A 23,007-nucleotide genomic window follows, 5' to 3' on the forward strand; every position below is an offset into this window, starting at 1 on the left:
CAGGCAACGTGAGATGCATACAAAAACCCACCACTAATGCAGAACACACACACACACACACACACACACACACACACACACACACACACCTTTGCTACACTGTGAGCTATTTTCAGCTTCATGACCTTTACACTGCTATAGGCTAAGCTTACTTACCACTAAAAGTTCACAGTTTGTTATGAATCAGCCAGAGGTTTGTGAATCTTAAACGTAACTGCAGGCAAAATCACCTGAAATCTCACTGTGGGGGTCAAACATTCAGGCCCGTGCTGTTCTCTTGGTGCTATACGTAACGAGTGGATAGCCGCATGTGTGCCAGTGGTGAAATAGAACTTCTTTTTTTACATTTACGGCATTTAGCAGACGTCTTTATCCAAAGTGACTTACAGAACTGTGACAGTATACTGTTTAAGCAATTGAAATTGGTTAAGGGCCTCGCTCAAGGGCCCAAGAGCAGCAACCTAGTGGTGGTGGGGCTTGAACCAGTGACCTTTTGATTACTAGTCCACTATCTTAACCGCTAGGCTACAACGTTCTTTTGAGATCTCTGTAGACCAGTGCATGTTTTGTGCACCACTTTTTCAGTCACTTAAATCTTAATCATGGTCCAAAGTTGATGCCAACTGAACCAGCTCATCATGCCATGAATCTGGAAGCAGCTCAAATCATAATATTTAAATAATTGAATCCGTTTTGTTCCTTGAACGCCTATATGTACGCAACACCAGAACAAACGACCTTCTTCGTGCATGCTGTATTTAGCAAAGAATGGTTTCGGATTCTGAAGACTAAACCTATGCTTAATTTAACCTTTATCACTGTTAAGGTCAACGGAAGACGGAGCTCCGTAATTCTGCAATAGCCTACACCATACGAACCTGTTAATATCAAAGGCCTCTGTGCTGGTTTGTTTAACAAACAGGTCTTTTCCAGGCATCATAAAGGAAATAATACATTTACGAGGCAGTAATGAATTGTAAATCGACGGGCAGATTATGCAGATTACATTGTGTGCGAGTGAGTGAGCAGCATGTGTTAGAAACGTAGAGAGAGTCAGCGCGTCAGGGTCGGATGTCCACTTGAGCAGAGCGTAGGACTCGCAGCGCGATAAAGTCGTGTTTGTTTGCTCACCAACACACAGGACCATCTGCTCAGTGTGTGTATATCTGACAATCTAGCTCTCCCTCATTTTCTATCTTTCTTTACTCTTACAAAGAAAAAAATGCTCACAGACTCCCAAGACTGCCGGTGCCATCGGGTGCAAATGCCAGCTAGAGAGACGTTGTAATGAGACATTCAAATATTACAAGAAATTGAGAATTCGCCAAAGTAAAGCACAATAGCATCAGTCAGAACTGGAACCAGTTATGATCTACATAATCTCAACCATACAGTAATAAACACAAACAATATAAAATCAGTGTCTCACGTCTACTCTTTCCATAAGAATTACAGTACTGTGACAGTATACTGTCTAAGCAATTGAGGGTTAAAGGCCTTGCTTAAGGGCAACCTGGCAGTTATGGGTTTTGAACCAGCGACCTTTCGATTACTAGTCCAGTACCTTACCTGCTAGGCTACAACTGCCTAGAAACACAGACTTTTTCGAGGTCATTATCACGCTGTGACGACGGCGTATGATCCATCGCTCCGTCGTCATTTACTCAGTCCGAGGGTGTCATGGTGGCTCGGTTCCATTCCCGGGTGTGGAGTTTGCATGTTCTCCCCGTGTCTGTGTGTGTTTCCACCGGGAGCTCCGGTTTCCTCCCACAGTCCAAGGATATGCAAGTGTGATACTAAATTGTCCGTGACTGTGTTTGATATTAAACTTGTGAACTGGTGAATCTCGCGTAAGCAGTCACTATCTGTCCTGTCATGAATGCATCCGAAGTGTAAAACATGACGTTAAAACCATAATAAATAAAGGCTGCGTCTAAATAAAGACGAGAAAAAGGGGAAAAGGAATGTTTTACATCACCCTACAGAGAAAGTGCAGCTCATCACAGGAAATATCTTCCACCCTAATAAAAAACCATGAGTGTTAGCTTCAGGAAATAAAGACAATAGCAGCTTCACTACACCACGGTGGGGTCACTCAACAGGGGAACTCCCAGCAGCGTTACGAGTGGGTGGAGATCGAGTGTGTGTTCGTGTGTGAGAGAGGCAAAAAGAGCAAATAGAAACACAGAAAGACCCTGAGCTCTCAATACTGAGACTCGATAATGTTTAGGATTAGGACTATTACTAAACCACTTAAGAACAATAATGCTTTTGATTTTAAACCGGTTCACTGTTAATTTGGCTTTGTGGCATAAATATTGCCGTCAAGTTGGCAGTTCTTCCCACTTAAAATTTAGTAAATAGTTAAAAAGTAGGGCTGTCAAACGATTAAAATTTTTAATCGCGATTAATCTCAGAATTTCATATAGTTAATCGCGATTAATCGCATAAAAAAAAATCTGTGTAAATGTTATAGAAAACAAGGATTTTTAAGTGAAATGTTACAATTACAATGGTGAACACATTTTATGCTAAATGTACTGATGTTAAAAACTGCTGGGACAAGAGAAAACTGTTTTATTCACTCACATACTAGGCAGTAATACTATCCAGTGGTTTAATGGACGTTTCTACACGAACTGAGTGTGTTTAGACTAGGGTGGCCAGATTCATAGTAACAAAAAAAATTCATTACACCCCAAAAAGCCGGACATCATATTAGGAACAGGGGGACATGCTACTGCAACACACAGAATGAATCCAGAACCCATATAACAGTTTTTGACCAATTTAAGCAAGAATTATATAACAAATGACTGTTTTACTCACTAAATGTTGTGTCTTTTCATATTTAGGTCCGTTCATCGCTGCCTCAAAAGTTTACTTTTTGGCATTTTCACCGCGTTCCTGATCATGAGAGCTGAGTGATTGACTCAGGTAGCGCGGTGTTTACAAAACAGAGAGGGCGGGCGAAATTCAACCACCCAATCACAGACTAGCATTTAGAGGGCGGACCTTCTCCGATTGGCCAGTGGTAGCTCTATAAGGAGTCAAATGAGGCTGTTAAACCAATGAAATACAAAGCATTTGTTTCGACATGTACCTGAGCCAATGGTAAATAATATTGATCAAAAATGAAACCAGTTCACTCCAAAAGGAGGATTTTTAAGTGTCCGTCCTAGCGTTACGTGAATGGAGGACTGGCAGCTTCTTTATTATGCAAGTGCATTACTACGACACTACCACGCTCGGTAACATTATGTTAACAAACCGCAAATAAAAAACGGTGGCAAGTCCGACATTAAAACGTTTGTTCTACCAGTCAAGTCTCAACATGAACTAGAATCTGCGTTAACGGCACTAATTTTTATAATCGCGTTAAATTGAGATCCCGTTAATGCGTTATTATCGCGTTAACTTCGACAGCCCTATTAAAAAGCTGTATGCTGTTTACTGACATGACATAACTTGCTCATTTTAAAACACAATTCCAGAAGAGTTGGGACACCATGTGAAACACTAACACACAAAAAGCAGCCATTGGTAAATTATCCTTGAATCGCATTACACTTTTCTTTAAAAGTACAAAAACGTGTTGATGTTTTTTGCTAAGCAACCAAATGGGGTTCAGTCGCTTATTTTAGGCGAGCTTAAGCACAGAAACGACTGAGCTTTGTTCATGTTTCATTTGCAAACACGAGGTCTAATCTTTGTCTGAAAAGCTCAAATCCACCTTTTTTTCTACCTTCTTTCCCATCTTTGTTTCTACTGACCCTTTTCTCTTTTTTTCTCATCTATCAGCACCCTCCACGGTCCTCTCCCCCAGTACTCTGATCTCAAAGCACTCGTTGTGAGAGTGGCTGCGTGCCTCAGTGTTCAATTACGCTGTTTCAGCTGTGTGTGTGTGTGTGTGTGTGTGTGTGTGTGTGTGTGTGTGTGTGTGAAAGGCACTGAGCAACGGTGTGTGCCCTAGTTCTGTTATACCCTGGTTTCTAACTCTGTGGCTATGAGCAGTGGAATGTACCACAAAAGGCTCCAAGGCTTCACGTTGCTTTTTCCCCCTCTTTATTTTCATCCTTTAACAGCGCTTTATCCTGGACAGGGTCACAGTGGGTCCTGACTGGGAGAGAATGTCCAGGAGCAATGCACAATGCAAAGCCAATAGTGACAGTATGTAGACGCTTGACCTGCCGATAGCACTGCTGGGGATTTAAACCCTGAATCAGAGCGGTAGTGGGTTACTGTAATTTCCCCCTGTAATATTGTAATATCTGGGCCACTTTCGTATGTGGTAATAAAACCAGGTTTGTTTCTGATCTGCAGTAACACAACCTCAGTCTAAGCAGCCGATTAAAATGTCTGACCTTTAACCTAATAGAGTAATATTTGTACTAGAGCTGGCCAGAATAATGGTATATATTTATTTATTAGGATTTTAACGTCATGTTTTACACACTATGGTTACATTCATGACAGGACAGGTAGTTACTGCTTACACAAGATTCTTCGGTTTAAACACAGTCATGGACAATTTTCTATCTCCTGTTCACCTCACCTGCACGTCGTTGTACTGTGGGAGGAAACCGGAGCCCCAGGAGGAAACCCACACAGACACAGGGAGAACATGCAAACTCCACACAATGAGTCCACACAACGCTGAGTTAGATCTTTTTTCCTCTCTAGTGCTCATACACGGCAAATTGAATTTATTGATTCATTCTCCTTTCAATTCATTGTACAGCAATACTTCCTTAGACTTTAATATACTGAGCATTTCACTGTATGCACAAAACTACCCAAAACTCTGCAACCTTGAGGTCTCTCTCACACACACACACACACACACACTCTCTCTCACACACACACACACAACAAGCTGTGAGAACGAAAGAATGGATGTAGTATTAAAGAGCTCATTTGTCTTTTCACACTTGGCTCCTCTCAGTGTAAGTTTGCCTGTTGAATGTCTATGTGTGTGTGTGTGTGTGTGTGTGTTGTTGGTGGTTGATTATTAGCTTAGCTGTAATTAGACTGCTGTCACAGATGATTACTTATCCTCCTCTAACACACGCATGCACATAACAGAATCTCATCCCTGACATACACTTACACACAACATCTGCTGGACCGGAGATGGACCCGAGCCCCGTATGATAAGGCCGTGTTGGCATCTATTCAGTGATTTGATAGCAGTGATTTCACTGTGAATAATAAATTGTAAATGCATATGTGCTTAAATCATTTGTACAATTTACACTTTTATTATCTGTTAAAATGAATGTAATATGTTTTATACGTATATTAATATATCTCTATATAGGAGACGTGCCCTGTAGTTGTTAGGTGTGCTTGTAAGTTATTACATCATGCAGAGCATTTGTGAGTGATGATACAAACTTGGGTATGAGCCGACATGTACAGGCAGCGCTCTCTGGCCTAAGCCTGGGTGTGTAATGTCCTCCACTCCCTACAGCAAATGTGGACAGCATTAGATTCTAGAATCTTTAGAATCACTGCTCTGCTATTGAACGGCTGAATGTGCTTCACATTTTTAAAAAGCGAAGCTGATGTGAATTGTGAACAGCAAAGTTTCACCAGGACAGACTTTATTTAACTTTATTTAATGAACAGTTCTTACACAAGCTAGCTTTTGAAAAGTGGTAGTCTAGTGGGTAGAGCTTTGGGGTATCAGTTGGCCACTGTTGGGCGTTTGAGCTAAGTAACAGTAATAGGGCGTCATACTCATGGCCCTTAACCCTCTAAGCTCCAGGAGCGCTGTACAATAGCTGACAAGCTGGGGTGAGTTTGTCCTGTCCCCCAAACTACATTTTGTCACAAAAACACACACGAGAAATGACGGGAGTATAATGTTACCATGTCCAAAAACGCATGTCAGCAAGAAGCGAGCGATCAAAGTTGTTTGTTCGCTGATATGCAACGTAAAAACGAGGAGGAGAAGGTAAGGTGGAAGGTGGATTTGTCTACGTGACCAGCAGGGATCGTCTGTTCTGTTCCGTTCTGTTCTGCAGAGAGACATGGTTTGGCGTGGACAACGAGGTCACAAATACTGTAAATCTTGTGTGTGCTGATATATTCCGATAGAAGCTATATTCTGCCCCTGCCACACACATTTACATCTCCTCCCCAGGGTTTCCCATCACACCGTATCTTACATTCTTATTGGCTGTGGTTTGACCTCGCACTCACTGCTGGTCACAGCATTATCGCCTTTCACGCTACATGATTTTGAGTGGTCCAGATATTTAGCATGCTAGATATTTTTTCTTGAGTCTGCGCGTTGTCGAGTCGTTGAACAGTTCACACGTGGCGATCGAGAGTCGAGTCCCGAGTGAATGCCGATTTGCCTCCAAGCTGCCGCATCTAGTGGTTACCTCAAAGCACAACGTCCAAAGCAAAGACAAGAAAATATGACAAGGAATAAAGCACGTCACTTGTAATAATTCCACTGTAAGTGTTTATTTATAAGATGCTGTAGTATTGTATGGATTACTGTGGAGTTATGCTGGTAAAGCGAGTGTCTGTACTGATGATAAAAGATCTAGCTGGTGGTGCTTCTTGGCTTCATCATATAGCTCTAGGTATCTTGAAATGAGTTTGGCAGTTCTGACGAAAATAGTGGGACAAGACTTACGGGTAAAACTAGTAAAGTACGATTTGATTTGATTTGATGGAAGGTTACTAGCATGCACCATGCTGCTCTTTCCGTGCAGGAACTAACAGGCAGGTTTCAGTACCTAAAGGCAGTCAGACGAAAGCAGAAAACGGAACAGGCGATTCTATATAAGCACACACGAGTCTCAAGGCCAGGCCAAGACTTCTGCACAACCAAACCGCACACACACGTTCACTTCCTTAGCAACAGTGACTCACACTCGCAACCAGAAAATGGACTGAAAAATTTGAGATAAATCGTTTCAGATTTTATCCCTAAAACAGTTTATATCATTAAAGATCTGTGTGTCTTAACAAGACAGAGCTTAATGCTAACACATTTCAAATCGGAGACGATACCAGTTTACCTTTACTGGTGTTGTTGTGCATTTGCATCATTCACACAGTAATTTACCAGGCTGAACCCATTAACACCTTCGCTCTAAAAGACCAATTACAGACAATGTGGCATAAAACGAATCCCATCTAAATAAACTGGTGTAATTTACTTCTTAGTATTGTTTGTTTAATGCTACTTTACCAAATTTTAGCACTACTAATCATTTAACAATGATGAAAATCATGCCTGGAACAAATGGTCAACATCTGCTTTATATACATTATGGACAAAAGTATTGGGACACCCCTTCTAATTTCTGAATTCATGCTATTAAGTCACAACAATTGCTATTTTTAGAAATACTGTGAACTCTACAACAAGAAATCCATTTTAATGAGAGTTATTTTCTCAGTAATTAAATATTGATCCTCTGTATTTATGACCAGAGGAACATGAGGTGCACATCTTTAAGTTGGCTTAGAAAGGAAATTTGAACTTCTATCACTACTTATCTTCAATCAATTTTGGCCAGTATGTGCAGTTGAACACGTTTCCTAACGTGTGCATTAGCCACATCTTCCAAAGTCCTGCAGAAATTTCTACCTTACTTGCAGTTCTAAGAACAACAAACACTGCTCAGAACACTAACTGAAGTAAAAACCCACAGACTTTTAAACCAGCGCTCTGGAGTCAATTGGAAACTGAAATTCTCAGACACAGAGACAACACTTATCAGGTTACAGTACTGTATGCATGAAGCTTTGAGGTGTGGGTGTCTGTGCATGCACATGTAGGGCTGAATACAGCTGGTTAACTTCTCTGTGTCCATATAAATATGGCTACACTGATTGCATCCTTCAGATTGACACTCACATAACACAAACTTCTTTATACTACAGTAAACAAAGTGTATTGAGCCCTTTCGTAATTGTAGCAACATTTTGATAACGATTCTTTCCTTGATCGTTTGCATGACATTGGCCGGTGCACAGAGTGAGGTCTGTAAGGAAATGGTTTGATAAGGTGGCATGTAAAATGTGAATCACCCACTAGCTCATAATTAACGCCTGCGGTTTTGTGCACTGAGATCCACAAACTTCAGCGGCACACTGTACAGACTGTAGCTGCGTTCTCTGTTGGAACCAAGCAGCAGCAGTTGGAAATTAATTTAAACTGTATTTCTGAGCAACAGCATTAATCGAACAATGACTGTTCGTTGCTGTTATCACCGACATCCCTAATGACTACAAATACAGAGGGACATACCAGAGTTCAAAAGAGGACAAATTGTTGGTGCACGTCTTGCTGGCGCATCTGGTCACTCGTGCCAATGCCAAACGTCGGTTTCAATGGTGCAAGGAGCGCAAATCTTGGGCTGTGAACAATGTGAAACATGTATTGTTCTCTGATGAGTCCACCTTTACTGTTTTCCCCACATCCGGGAGAGTTACGGTGTGGAGAAGCCCCAAAGAAGCGTACCACCCAGACTGTTGCATGCCCAGAGTGAAGCATGGGGGTGGATCAGTGATGGTTTGGGCTGCCATATCATGGCATTCCCTTGGCCCAATACTTGTGCTAGATGGGCGCGTCACTGCCAAGGACTACCGAACCATTCTGGAGGACCATGTGCATCCAATGGCGGTGCCGTGTATCAGGATGACAATGCACCAATACACACAGCAAGACTGGGGAAAGATTGGTTTGATGAACATGAAAGTGAAGTTGAACATCTCCCATGGCCTGCACAGTCACCAGATCTAAATATTATTGAGCCACTTTTTTTGTGTGTTTTGGAGAAGCGAGTCAGGAAACGTTTTCCTCCACCAGCATCACGTAGTGACCTGGCCACTATCCTGCAAGAAGAATGGCTTAAAATCCCTCTGACCACTGTGCAGGACTTGTATATGTCATTTCCAAGACGAATTGACGCTGTATTGGCCGCAAAAGGAGGCCCTACACCATACTAATAAATTATTGTGGTCTAAAACCAGGTGTTTCAGTTTCATTGTCCAACCCCTGTATACCAGACTAATACATTCTGAAAATGCAAGTAACTAACTTATCTCAAAGCTAAAAAAATCTATACAATTTGAACAGACATATTTTATATACAATATTTTAATAATGTAAACCTTGTAAAAAAAGGTTGAAGCGATTACTATGATTAGAATACGTAATATGTGGCTGGAAGCCTGTGTACGTAATTCATAAAATACATGGCCGGCCAGACTGAGTCATGCAAGTACAGTTCATAACCATAATTATTGTAAGTGTTTGTGTGTCTGTCAGAGAGAGAATGAAAATAATAGCGCTGGATCCACCTAGTTCAGGATCTAACCTCAATGATAAAATAATCTTGCTTCCTGATGAGCTCCAGCACCAGTGTGAAAGGAAGATCAGTTAATGGTTGCTCTATCACGCTACTGCCGGCAAAATACATGAAGCAGATGCACCAATTAAGAGATGGCACACTTTCTGAGAGCAGATTGAGCCTCTTCAGAGCAGCGTTTTTACAGCAAATTTAAAATAATTTCCACAATGTAATGTTTTCTTTAAATTACTGTATGCAGTAGGACTCAACAGTGGGGTTACGAAAGGAAAATCCCAGATTTTTGAAGCATGGATCATATTTTAAACCTGATAAATGTCAGAAAGTCAGTCAGTCTGATTTTCAATTTATTTAAAAGAACGACAGCACAAGTCACAAGTAAAATTAGACCCTAAAAACCTAGTAAAGGACTAAAATTAATTTAAATGTGTCGTTTTACACTTAAGGTTTAAAGATCTTCTGAAATGTCTACAGAGAAAATGAATGACAAATTCACATAACCCTAACTCTAACCAGAACCTAAGTTTAAATACTTTTTAAACTTAAATACAGATGTTAATTAGTCGAGTGTGATGCAAGTGTTGTCTAAAGCTCTCTGGAATTTACAGGTCATGTAAAGTGAAGCTTCTTCACTCCGGTCTCATTGTTCCAGCTTTAACAGGAGTCATTTCCTGTCTTCATGCTATACAATACACACAGACATTCAAGGGAGGATAAAGGTGGTCTTCAATAAAAAGTCTCTTTCTCTAGCCCACCCATCCACACACATGCTATAGGATCGTTAAACGTGACGGCGCTAGTCCTGCAACACAGATTGAGTACTGAGTAGATTCTAACTTGTACCGGTTCTTCAGGGTCCAACAGGCTGCATGGCAGAGCCGGGATTCAAACCAACAACCCCCCAGTTTCAATGCAGCCAGCCAGGTCCTTAACAAACCTTCAACACCAGCGCAGGTCAGGCTCTGGAAAAAGACCTGAGTGGCAAAGTAGCCGGACTTCAAGTGTGATGACAGGTAAGTTAGTCACACATCTAAAATAGAGCAATCTGTCCATCAGTGGGGTGAAGAGTGCAAAGCTGAAGGTGAAAAAAGGGATCCCACTGCTAAACAGATCTGTTCCTGTATTTACAGTTTTTTACTTCGGCAGACACTTTTCTGTATTATTTTGCGTCTCACTAAGCATTTATTTATACACTATATGGGCCCCATATACGAAACAATTACTAGCAACATTTCAGTTTTCTATTACCAGTGGTTGGATGGTTTTGGGTGGCATGTAAAGCATAAAAAGTCTGTCTGTTTGCTCTTTACCACTGCCAGTTAGGGTTAATGACTAAGATAATGTTCCACAAATATAAATACTCATAGAACTTAAGAGGCCAGTACCTAGGATGCTTTTGTGGGTAATACACAAACAAGCTAACACCACTAAACTTAACACCACTGAGGGTTACGCTAACCACTCTCTGTATAGATCTTACAATGGGTCTGTGACTGACACCAAAAGTGAATCCAAACAATGCAAAATAACTTTAAAACAAGCAAAACCTCTTGGATGGCAATGTGTCATAAAATCGACATCAGGCACCTTAAAACATTACAAATAGAATAGAACAGAATATATCATATACATATATATATATATATATATATATATCCACATGTACAGTACAATGAAATTCTTTTTCTGCATATCATCCCATCTTGTTTGGAAGCTGTGGTCAGAGCGCAGGGTTAAGGGCCTTGCTCAGGGGCCCAACAGTGGCTGCAGGCAGAACTCTCAACCTATAAATTGAGAGTCCAAAGCTCTACCCACTAGGCTACCACTGTCCCTATAACTTGTTCCTATGCCATGTCCTTATATATAAATACATATGCACATTGTACAAAACATGATACACAAACAGTCACATAAACACACTGTGAACGTTAAAAAAAAAAAACTATTATACTAGTAACTTATGCTAGTTGTTATAATTTGCTGCATTTTGCAACTTGTCTTCCAGAATTTCTAACATATGATGATCAAAAAAGTACTACAAGTATTACTGGGCTGTTTTACTGTGTATCTATACTCTTCATTAAAAGCCTGTTAGAGGGAAAACTAAAACAATATAACAGTAACACTAAGACAATGTTAGTTAAGCTCTTAAATGACGGACATTCTCTTGTTTCGTTTGCATTTGGCACGTTATTATTGCTTAAATAAATCAAACATAAATAACATCCTCATCCTAATGACACATTACGATGGCCTAAACTCAGCTTTACACACAATATGCTTTCTGTTCTCTCTGAATCTTTTCTTTTCCTGAATTTAACACCAGCAGACTGTCGTTTCTCAAGTGTGGGAGAGAATCTGTTAACAGTGGCTCCTCACACTGTGCAACCCAACGCAAACATTGCAACAAGTGTGTGAGACCAGAAAAGGAACTTAAATCTGTTTGAGCGGTTTTTTTTCCAGCATCTCGGTACTATTTTTAACACGCCGGCGTCAACTCGGATGTGTGGATCAGCCGTGTCACACAACATGACACTTAAAACAGTTAAAACAGAACTGCAATGAAGCCACGACTGTGCTTGTGTGTCTGTAATTGTGTGTGTGTGTGTGTGTGTGTGTGTCCTACATAGAGAGAGAGAGAGAGAGAGAGAGCAGAAGATCTACACACATTAAGAGTCAGAACCACCATTTAGACTGAACCTACACCCACACAAGCACACCTGAATCCTGATCCTCATCCTTAACCTCTTCCTACACAAGCGTGGATCTGCAAGTGGTCGGACTGCTGCAGTAAAAATACAGAGCAGCAATACAGAAGCTACGTTTCAGTTCAAAACATCCGCAGATTTCAAGGTAACACTAATGAAAAGATCATAAGCGTAATTCAAGGACGCTAATATGGTGCATCAAAATATCGTTTCAATGTTGGATGATATCTGTCACGCTTGCCATGTACTACAGCACGTTCTCTTTCTACCGACAAGCTCAGGGATATTTGGTCCTGTCTGCCCAACAGGAAAACCAGTGAACACTGGTTATGACAGTAAATTGGCACCCTGTCCAGGATTCATTTCTGCCTCATACCTAGTGCTCTTAGGGCACCAGACTCACAGTAACCTTGATTAGAATGAAGCAGCTTCTAAAGAAGAATAAATGATATATGCTGCACATACCTGCAGTCTGCTGCCATAATGTAAATTACTGTAAAGCGTCGTCTTAAAGGTTTTGTTTTACAGACCACGGAAGCTTTTGTATAATGCATATTTGAATCATTTTTGTCTACACTTAATTATACTTACATTACATTTATGTTTTTAGCATTATGCAGAGCAATTTACAAAGAAGCTTCCACAGTAAACATTTCCCTACTCTAGTTTAAGTAGACAACAGTCCAAGGATACAGTTTTTTTTCCTTCATAAGATGCTATAGAAGGTTAGAAAGTGCATGTTATTGCTCTTAAAATCGTATGCCGTGTAAGGACTAATGCACTAGTCAAGTGTTTGTTCGGTTGAGTGTTTTTTTTCATCTAGCAGCACATTTATGGATTAACAATTCTTGCCACTTTACCCACCGCTGGCATCAATAAACTTTCCCTACTTTAGAATAAGAAGAATAAGAAGATAAGAATGCCATTATTTGTCATATATACATATACACAAGTACAGTACAATAAAATTCTTTCCTCACATATCCCAGCTTGTTTGGAAGCCAGGGTCAGAGCGCAGGTTTGGCCATTGTATGGCGCCCCTGGACCAGACAGGCCCAAAGTGGCTGAATAGCAGAGCCTGGATTTGAACTGACAATCTTCCGATTTACAGCCCAAAGCTCTACCTACTAAGCTACCTCTGTCCCTCAGCCTCGCCGTTTCAATGCAAAACTAAAAACAATCACCTTCTGATTGATCAAACCCCTTACTGACTTGATTTAAATGTTACTGTAATTTATGCTGAACTGTGTGTGTGTGTGTGTGTGTGTGTGTGTGTGGTGTTCGGCTGAAGCAAAAGGGTGCCTCAGCTAATCTGCTGTATAATGACAGACTTGTCCTTCTTCAAAAGGCCTCAGCAAACCTAACACACACACACACACACACACACACGATGGCCCTACAATGCAGCCTTACAGCGTTATTGCACCTAGCATTACTGACTAAGCCAAATCCAAACCTTCACACAATTAATCCTATATCAGCAAACCAGCCCATTATAAGTAAAATAGTTTTTATAATGTAAATAACATTTTAAAAAAGTATTTCTAGACAGACAGATAGATAGATAGATAGATAGATAGATAGATAGATAGATAGATAGATAGATAGATAGATAGATAGATAGATAGATAGACAGGTAGGTAGGTAGGTAGGTTGATAGATAGATAGATAGATAGATAGATAGATAGATAGATAGATAGATAGATAGATAGATAGATAGATAGATAGATAGACAGGTAGGTAGGTTGATAGATAGATAGATAGATAGATAGATAGATAGATAGATAGATAGATAGATAGATAGATAGACAGGTAGGTAGGTTGATAGATAGATAGATAGATAGATAGATAGATAGATAGATAGATAGATAGATAGATAGATAGATAGATAGATAGATAGATAGATAGATAGATAGATAGATTGATCCCAAAGGGAAAGTCAAGTATTACAGCAGCTCAAGGTTTGTTAGAAAAAAATATTAAGTAAGTATTACTGTACAATACTTGTAGGTAATAAATATAATAAAGATATGTAAAATGGGATATAATATACAATTATAAAAGTGTCCTGTGCAGTAAATATTCACAGGTTTCATAAACGGAGTTCTACCAAAACCATTTCTACCCACACCCAGCACGCCACTGCGAAATCAATCGAATCATTTACAAAACTACGCTAGCTTTCTTTGACTTCACATTCTGCACGACTGCGTTAAGCCTCACTGCCTGTAGTGAAATTCTGTCAGATGCCCACAAAACTGAAAAGAAAACAATGTGCAGGCCTGACGTGATCCAACCCGCATATTTTACAGTGGACTTGTGTGGACTTGCAGCGGAGACGCTGTAAAGAAACAGATGTTGCTGCTGTCTGAAAAACGGTGGCCACGAGCTTTATTAAATAAGTAAAGATTAGCCATCATTTTCAATTCGTAACAAATACTAACTGTTCGTCTGTCCTACCTGTTTGTCGGCCTCTTATGAGCACATTCATCTGCTCAAATACCACCCTGCCTATGTATTTACGTATACTTATAAATACTTACACATGTACATATACTTATATACTGGGCAGTGGTAGCTCAGCGGTTATGATATTTGACTAGTAATCAGAGAGTTGCTGGTTGAAGCCCTACCACTGCCAAGTTGCCACTGTTGGGTCCCTGGGCAAGGCTCTCAACCCTCAATTGCTCGAATTGCATTGGATGATAACTAAGTTGCTTTGGATAAAAGTGTTTGCTAAATGCAATATAAGGTTTTGCCACATGTGACCAAATTATACATTATATTAACTTTTAACTTTAAAAAAGGAAACAACGTGCAGTATGTAGTACATGTAGTTTATAAAGTATACGGTATGTACTAAGACCCCCTTCAGCAGATGTCACAGCTTGCACACACTCTTTGCAGACAGCAAGAAGTCTTCTATCTGCTGTCTTGCATGACCGCAATGTTTAAAGACAGCAAGGTCAACGGAACCAACATTATCATCAATGTGTCTGCATCAATATTTCCCAGAATGGCAACTCCTGTCACGATGATTCTCGGGAGCCGAGTTCCTCTGCTGCTAGATCAAGACATCGTGGCATCGTTGGTTCAGTTTTCTCTGGCTTCTTTTCTGAAGAATGAGAGGGCCGTTCCAAAAGCTTCAGCTTGTGTTAGAGTCGTTTATTATGAAGTTTAAATGATTCCTCCTGAACACGTAATAATGTCTTCAACTATCATTTGACTGACTGTGTTATATTTGCTTTCCTGATATTTAGTAGCATCTACGCTTCCATCTACACGTGCAGTGTTTTCTGTGCTACTGACGGCCACACAACTCCATCCCCATGCTTAACAGACAACAAGATGCACCATTAGATGCTGCTCCTTGGTGACTGAAGATGAAGAACTCCACTATAACTTTACAACACGTCCATGCCTTTGCTTTATCTAGATGTTGTTTTGTATACTTTAGACGTTGACGTTTGTGATAAGATCGCAGGTGAGGTTTCCCTCTGATTTCTCTTCTTTTTATGTTTTTGTTTGAATTGAAACAATATATGTGTATTTTAATGTGGTATATACTGTATGTGGACTGTATATATTTCTGCTTGGTTTCAGATGTTTAAAACGGAACCATACTAGTCTGAGAGAAATGTCTCTTTTGGCATTGGTTCCTCATTTCCAACAAAGACCAGAAATACTTATGTGTTATTATAATAAATATCTCATCTCACCTACTGAGAGAGAAACCCTTTAGCAACAAACACATTGCAAACTAGATGAAAAGCTTAAAGTCCATCAGATAATCACACAAAAAGAAATGTGAACTCATGTGCACCAACAAACTATTCAATACGTTGGATTTATTCTCTCCTGATCTAAATTGTCGTCCATATCTGAGTAAATGTGAGACAGTCATTTCCCTTAAGCACCTACAACATGAATCCCTGATTTCTGTCTCTTACAGCCTCATTCCTGATGCATGAATCCTCTCCTTCTCCATACAAAACCATACTTACATCATTAAGCACGGCGTTCCATTTATCAGACTACAGATCCAGTGTTTGCAGTGAAACGTTACCTTAATTGCACGCTGAAAAACACACTGCTTCATGTGGTTTAAACACAACAGAAAATAAAACCCTTCATGGACAGGCCCCCCGTTTAAATAAGCCGAACCTCAGTGAGAACACGTGAATGGGTTTGTATCATTGTATACATTTCAAAAGACGTATTTACTGAAGGACTGTCTGCACTGTTGTCACAATGTCACTACATTCAAACTGCATGAGTCTCAAATATTGTGAGAACAAATGAATCAAACACCCATATTACCCCTGTACTGTAGAAAGAGTAATCACACCTTCAGCTTTACTGACTGAGGCACAATTAGAAGCCGTGAAACACTGTCTACAGATTCAGATTAGACACACTGCTGGGTGCAAATGCTCATAAGATGCTCATTTCAGCATCTTTGTTGGCAATGTCAGGACTACGCCACTCCAAAACTCTGTGTTGATATTTAACCTTTCAAATGAAGATGAACTTGCTTTTAGATTTTAATTATCATTTAATTTTTCACCTTCATCGAGACTGCAATTTAACTGCAAACCAGACCTTACCATCCAACTTCAATGACCAGCTTGCATTCTAATGGCAGAATAAGAGTATAATCCCTGCAGTCCTGGTGCATAAAGCAGTCCATGAACATTTTGCCATCCAGGGAGCCAATTTTAAGCACTTCTCAGCAGACTAAAGACAAACCAGTGTTTTTTCTCCCTTGGAATGACATGCAACCAAAGGTTTGTATACAGCAGCTGACTTAAGTCACAGCTCCTGTTTTCTATGTTCAGGCTGTACAAAGATATTCTGCCTCTCCAGGAGAAAGAAATAATAACCAGGATGCCAGAGCTCCTGACTGATCTACAGTTTAAAACTATCAAACTCAACAAAGTTCTGTAAGTGAAAAACAGCTTCAGTAGACACTCGACTGCCACTCACATTTAATTCTATTTATTTAACTGTTTGCTAGGGTGTGCAAGAGAAATTCAGTCTGCTCTCAATCCAGTCCTGTTGATCCACATCCAGACATGGTTTTAATCCTGTTCCGGGTCTAACTACACCTGCAGCAGGTAATAACGTGCTGTGGAGAATCACCTGGCTAAATGCATATTTAGGGCTGGAACAGATAAATGTAAAGGATTCAGACTGGCCCTATATCACCAAGAACTGCCCGAAGCATCTCTGCCCTCGGCCGCGCAATTACCAAAATACCTATTTCCTGTGTTTCGGGCAAAAGGGGAAATGCCAGTTTAGAGAGAAGACAGAGCACACGTATACACAAATACATGGTCATGGCTTGGGTACTGCATTAAAGACTAACTACTAATGCTCAGATCTGTTTATGTGATATAGATGATGTATATGTTACATTAGTCAGTGCAAACCTGTAACGTAACCTTATTTACAGTGCCCCAATATTATTATAATTATTATATGAACGCTAAATCTATTAATTTGTAAAGAAAGATATGAACCAACTAAAGTAGTTTGAGGTATGTCATATTTTTACACATCCTTACACCATTTTCAAAAGTATGCCGACACCCCCTGTAATCATTACATTTACGTATTTTAGTATTTTTAGTTGTATAGCATCAATTATTAACTGAAATACAATTTTATGCTTTCAAATACACAAATATGCAAAGCTAATTTCCATCATACAGGAAAAAGAGTATACTGAGTAATACAATACAAGTCTCAACCATATCAAAATAAAGAACATGGAACAGCGGCCTCATACCAAGGTCAGGAGAAAAATCCAAACGGTCACCTTGTCATGATGTCACATTGTTATCCAAAAAGCATTAAAAACAGGTCAGCAATCGATGCAAAGCCGCTGGAACACAAGTGGCACTGTCTACAGTCAAGTGTGCTTTAAATCGCCATGGCAACTGTCTCAAACAAGGGAGAAAAGATGCAGTGGTACTCAGAGCAACTTGTGAGCAAAAGAAAACCTCTATATCTGTGCCCCTGGACCGCCTTTAGACTGATAAAATAAAAACACCTCCAAGTATACCGCCAAACTGTTTCTTACTGCAGGACAGACACAAGCACTTATTTTCTTAAAGCTTTGCCACTTCACCACACAGCTATTAAAAAGGCAAATGTGACATCTATCATTTAGTTATGTAAAACACTCACACACACACACACACACACACACACATTAAGTAGGGGAATCAGAAGAGACAGTTTGCACTGGTGTCCATACCTATAAGAAGAAATATTGATCACACTGTACGGATCTCTGTTACCTTGCTCTTAATGTTTGAATGACACAGGTTCACAGTGTTCCGCACAGTTGACCTCTCATCACACAGCATGCAGCAGTATTTGTACTACTGTTTATATACAAGCAAACTAAACACTACTAATAAATACTAGCACTATATAAAATACATCTTGTACAATGCAAAAATGAATGTAACTTGGGCTCAATGAATAGAGGGAATGTTGTGACATGTCAGATACAGGAGAACTGGTAACCTGATAGAGATATTCAGCATGTAAAATAACCTGTTCTTGTATCTAAAATGTAAATAAACCCTGAATAATCAGACAGATCATACCGCCAAACTGTTTCTTACTGCAGGACAGACACAAGCACTTATTTTCTTAAAGCTTTGCCACTTCACCACACAGCTATTAAAAAGGCAAATGTGACATCTCTCATACAGTTATGTAAAACACACACACACACACACACCTTAAGTAGGGGAATCAGAAGAGACAGTTTGCACTGGTGTCCATACCTATAAGAAAAAATATTGATCACACTGTACGGAACTCTGTCACCTTGCTATTGATCTTTGAGTGTCACAGATTCACAACAGTAATTGTACTACTGTTTATATACAAGCAAACTAAACACTACTAATAAATACTAGTACTATATAAAATGCATCTTGTACATTTTCTTCATGCAAAAGTGAATGTAATTTGGGCTCAATGAATAGAGGGAACATTGTGACATGTCAGATATAGGAGAAAATAACCTGTAAAATAACCTGTTCTTGTAATTAAAATGTAAATATACCGCCAAACTGTTTCTTACTGCAGGACAGACACAAGCTCTTATTTTCTTAATGCTTTGTCACTTCACCACACAGCTATTAAAAAGCCAAATGTGACATCTATCATTTAGTTATGTAAAACACTCACACACACACACATTGAGAGGGGAATCAGAATAGACAGTTAACAGGGGTGTTCATATTGATTAGAATCTTCTATTGATTACACTGTACGGAACTCTGTTACCTTGCTCTTAATGCTCGAGTGACACAGATTCACAGTGTTCCGTACAGTTGACCTCTAAAGTGAATGTAACTTGGGCTCAATGAATGGAAGGAACATTGTGACATGTCTGATATAGGACTGGTAACCTGATAGATATTTAACATGTAAAATAACCTGTTCTTGTCATTAAAATGTAAATAAACCGTGATAAATCAGACAGACTGTGATAGAACTGGTTTAACTGAAGACTGTATGTAGAAATGATTTAGGTTAGTGAACTATTTCGCCATTTCATCACTTTTTGTGAGGAAGTCAGTTGTGAAACTGACAATAGAGACACATTTCTTTAACAAAATAAACTCCTAAATTGTTTTACCTAATTCTCAGAGTTTGAACAGCTCAGGTATTCAGTAATGTTAACAGGTCATTTGACTCACCTGAAGGACCGAAGTGAAGCACAACAAAACGCTCCGAAAATCTTCACTTTAATCTCTTCCACTCCCGAATATGTTCCCGTTTGACAAAGAAAGTGACAGTTTGTACGAGTACACCCTGTTTACGTCCGGTTTACCACTACAAACACGCCAAAATCCATCAAAATAAACAAATCAACAAATCAACACAAACACGATGACGGTTGGCAGAACCTGAGAGTGCGCGAGCGGCAGCGCGTGCGGCAGCGCGAGCTCCGCTTTCCGGTGCGCGCTCTCGCTAGGGCAGCATCCGCGCGCGACCCCGCATTCCAGTTCAAAATAACAACACAGCCGAAGTGACAAGCGGTGAAGTTCTACTACTAACTGTACCTGTATTAACACCTTACTCACACACACACACACACACACGGTCCTGGGTTCGATCCCCAGGTGAGGCGGTCCGGGTCCTTTCTTTGTGGAGTTTGCGTGTTCTCCCCGTGTCCGCGTGGGTTTCCCCGCGGGCGCTCCGGTTTCCTCCCACAGTCCAAAGACGTGCAAGTGAGGTGAATTGGAGACACTAAATTGTCCAAGACTGTGTTCCATATTAAACTTGTGAACTGAGTATATAACCTGTGTAGTGAGTAACTACCGTCCTGTCATGGATGTAACCAAAAGTGTAAAACATGACGTTAAAATCCTAATAAACAAACAAACACACACAACAGGCTGAGCACCTGTTTACCGCAGAACAAGTAACCGGAGTATCCGGTGGAAACCCATGCACACATAAGGACCCCAAGAAACCATGTAGCAGAGCGGCACCCACACATTTACACTTACATTTTCAGCATTTAACAGACGCTCTTATCCAAAGCGACTTACAATACTGTGACTATACTGTCTCTAAGCAATTGAGGGTTAAGGGCCTTGCTCAAGGGCCCAACAGCGACAACCTGGCAGTAGTGGGGCTTGAACCAGCAAACTTTTGATTACTAGTCCAGTATCTTAACCACTAGGCTACAACTGCCCCAATTAGGGTCACCGGTGGGTGCTGGAGCCTACCCCAGCTCTTCAATGGGCGCAAGGCACACAGTAACACCCTGGACGGGGCGCCAGTCCATCACAGGGCACACACACATTCACCTATAGGGCAATTCAGTGTCTCCAATTAACCTGACTGCATGTTTTTGGATTGTGGGAGGAAACCGGAGCTCCAGCAGGAAACCCACACAGACACGGGGAGAACATGCAAACTCAGCACAGAAAAAACCCAGACCGCCTCACCTGGGGATCAAACCCAGGACCTTCTTGATGTGAGGCGACTGTGTTACTCGACGAGTCACTGTGCCGCCGCTGAGCCAACCTGCTTAATTAAACGAACTGTATAATACATCGAATACATTTAAACTCTTCATGGCCGGCCTGAACTGAGTGGCATGGGTTTTTTCTGTCTTGGGTTTGCATGTTCTCCCTGCATTCATGTGGGTTTCTGGCCAATCTGAGCTACTAAAATACCGCCTTAAATGTGAGTGTGTGCGACAATTTGTTACATTTCTTCTAAACCCTTAAAAGATCTGATTCACCCGCCCACAGGAATGCAAATGCTTGGATTTTTTGGTTTGGTTTGCAGCATGTATCTGGGGAGACTCAACTGGTGGGCAACAACAACAAAAAAAATAATAATATAAAAGGAAATAATACAAAAAACTGCTTTCAAACCTACCAGGTGAAAATCCACCTACTGTAACGCGCATTATTTACATCGGTCCTCTGAGCCGATGATAATATAATGCACAGAGACTCAGAGCATGAGTATTTTACCATCTTTATAAACTACCTTTCACCTCTCAAAACCCGAGCATTCTTCTACATTCTGCAGATGTTTGCATCTGTTCATTCGTTTCCTGCTAAGCAAATGAAAGTGTCTGTTTCCAGTCCCATAAAGTTTTATATGGAAAAAGGAAAGAGTGTAAATGTGGACACAATACAGAGATTCATTTTAGGCCATCAGCATCTCTTGGGAATGAAATTAAAAAAAAATAATTATCAAAATGAGACCTGCTTATGAAGAATGAAGTGGGGTGTTAGATGCGTTACTGTGATAGTTTTGTATTTAGAAAGGTAACGATTCCATTAACAATTGTACAAAAAAATGGCACTGTAGGAGTGTAACGGTATAAAGTGCTACTGTCTTGATAACCATTAAAAACACTGTTTTACAATACAGCTGTATAAGACAATTATTTAAAATGACATGAGCAGGTGGTAAAAATAAAATGAGTAAAAATTGGCTGATATTTTTGGCACAAATTGAGCTCCATTAACAGTTTAGGTGTACTTCGATGTCCTCGCCGATCACAGAATCGGAATATAATAAACCTTTGGCATGTAGCAGTGGACGAATCTGCAGCAAATATTTATGCAATCACGTCAACTAGGACCACTATCTTAATGGACTCCATCCAACATCTTGAAGAATTCATGCCACAAAGAAATAAGGGGGATAGCCGAACCCCTGGCATGGATTAATTGGTAAAATATGTGGTGCACACTACAGAGAGATCTTGGACATAATCTGCACTAATTTGACATAAAGCCTGAACATGGAAGGAAGTGCAGCAGGACTATAAGCCCAAGCACAGTGACATACACACATTGGTGTCAGGTGAAGCATTTGTGACGAGACCCCACCGCACCCTAATTAACCTGGCCAAACTTTAATAAACAGAAATGAGCCAAAATTGCTTCATTATGCTGTGGGAAGAACCCGAGACGTATCCAATGGCCTACTGAAGGAAACAGTTGTTTAAATGTACAAAACAAGGAAGCTGGAACTTTCAATGTTAGGAGAAAACAAGCGTTGATTTAAAACACTATAAATTAGTACCCAACACACACACACACACACACACACACACACACACACACACACACACACACACACACACACACACACACACACACACACACACACACACACACAATCATTGCCATCCAGATTCTATGAGGTAGGTAATCATTACATGATTACAGTGGTAGCCTTGTGGGTAGAGCTTTGGGCTATTAGCCGGAAGATTGGCGGTTCAAATCCAGGCTCTGCTATGCATCCACTGTTGGGTCCTTGAGCAAGGCCCTTAACCCTGTCTGCTCCAGGGTTGCCGTATGATGGCCGACCCTGCGCTCTGACCCCAGCTTCCAAACAAGCTAAGATATGCGAAGAAAGAATTTCATTGTACTGTACACCTGTATATGTAT

The 23,007-nt window shown here is 40.4% G+C and overlaps 1 protein-coding gene across 1 annotated transcript in view; it reads right to left on the reverse strand.

The window, feature by feature from the left end:
- Window positions 1-19,992, reverse strand: part of adcy7 (adenylate cyclase 7) — a 42,919-nt gene extending 22,927 nt beyond the window's left edge. The window contains exons 1-2 of the mRNA XM_062989438.1: window positions 19,777-19,992; window positions 18,807-18,852 (exon numbers count right to left, since the gene is read on the reverse strand). The gene's annotated coding sequence lies outside the window, so the exon portion shown is untranslated. The remainder of the gene's footprint in view (window positions 1-18,806; window positions 18,853-19,776) is intronic.
- Window positions 19,993-23,007: the final 3,015 nt, after the last annotated feature.

Source organism: Trichomycterus rosablanca, chromosome 27 (genome assembly GCF_030014385.1).
Source record: "Trichomycterus rosablanca isolate fTriRos1 chromosome 27, fTriRos1.hap1, whole genome shotgun sequence".
NCBI lineage: Eukaryota > Metazoa > Chordata > Actinopteri > Siluriformes > Trichomycteridae > Trichomycterus > Trichomycterus rosablanca.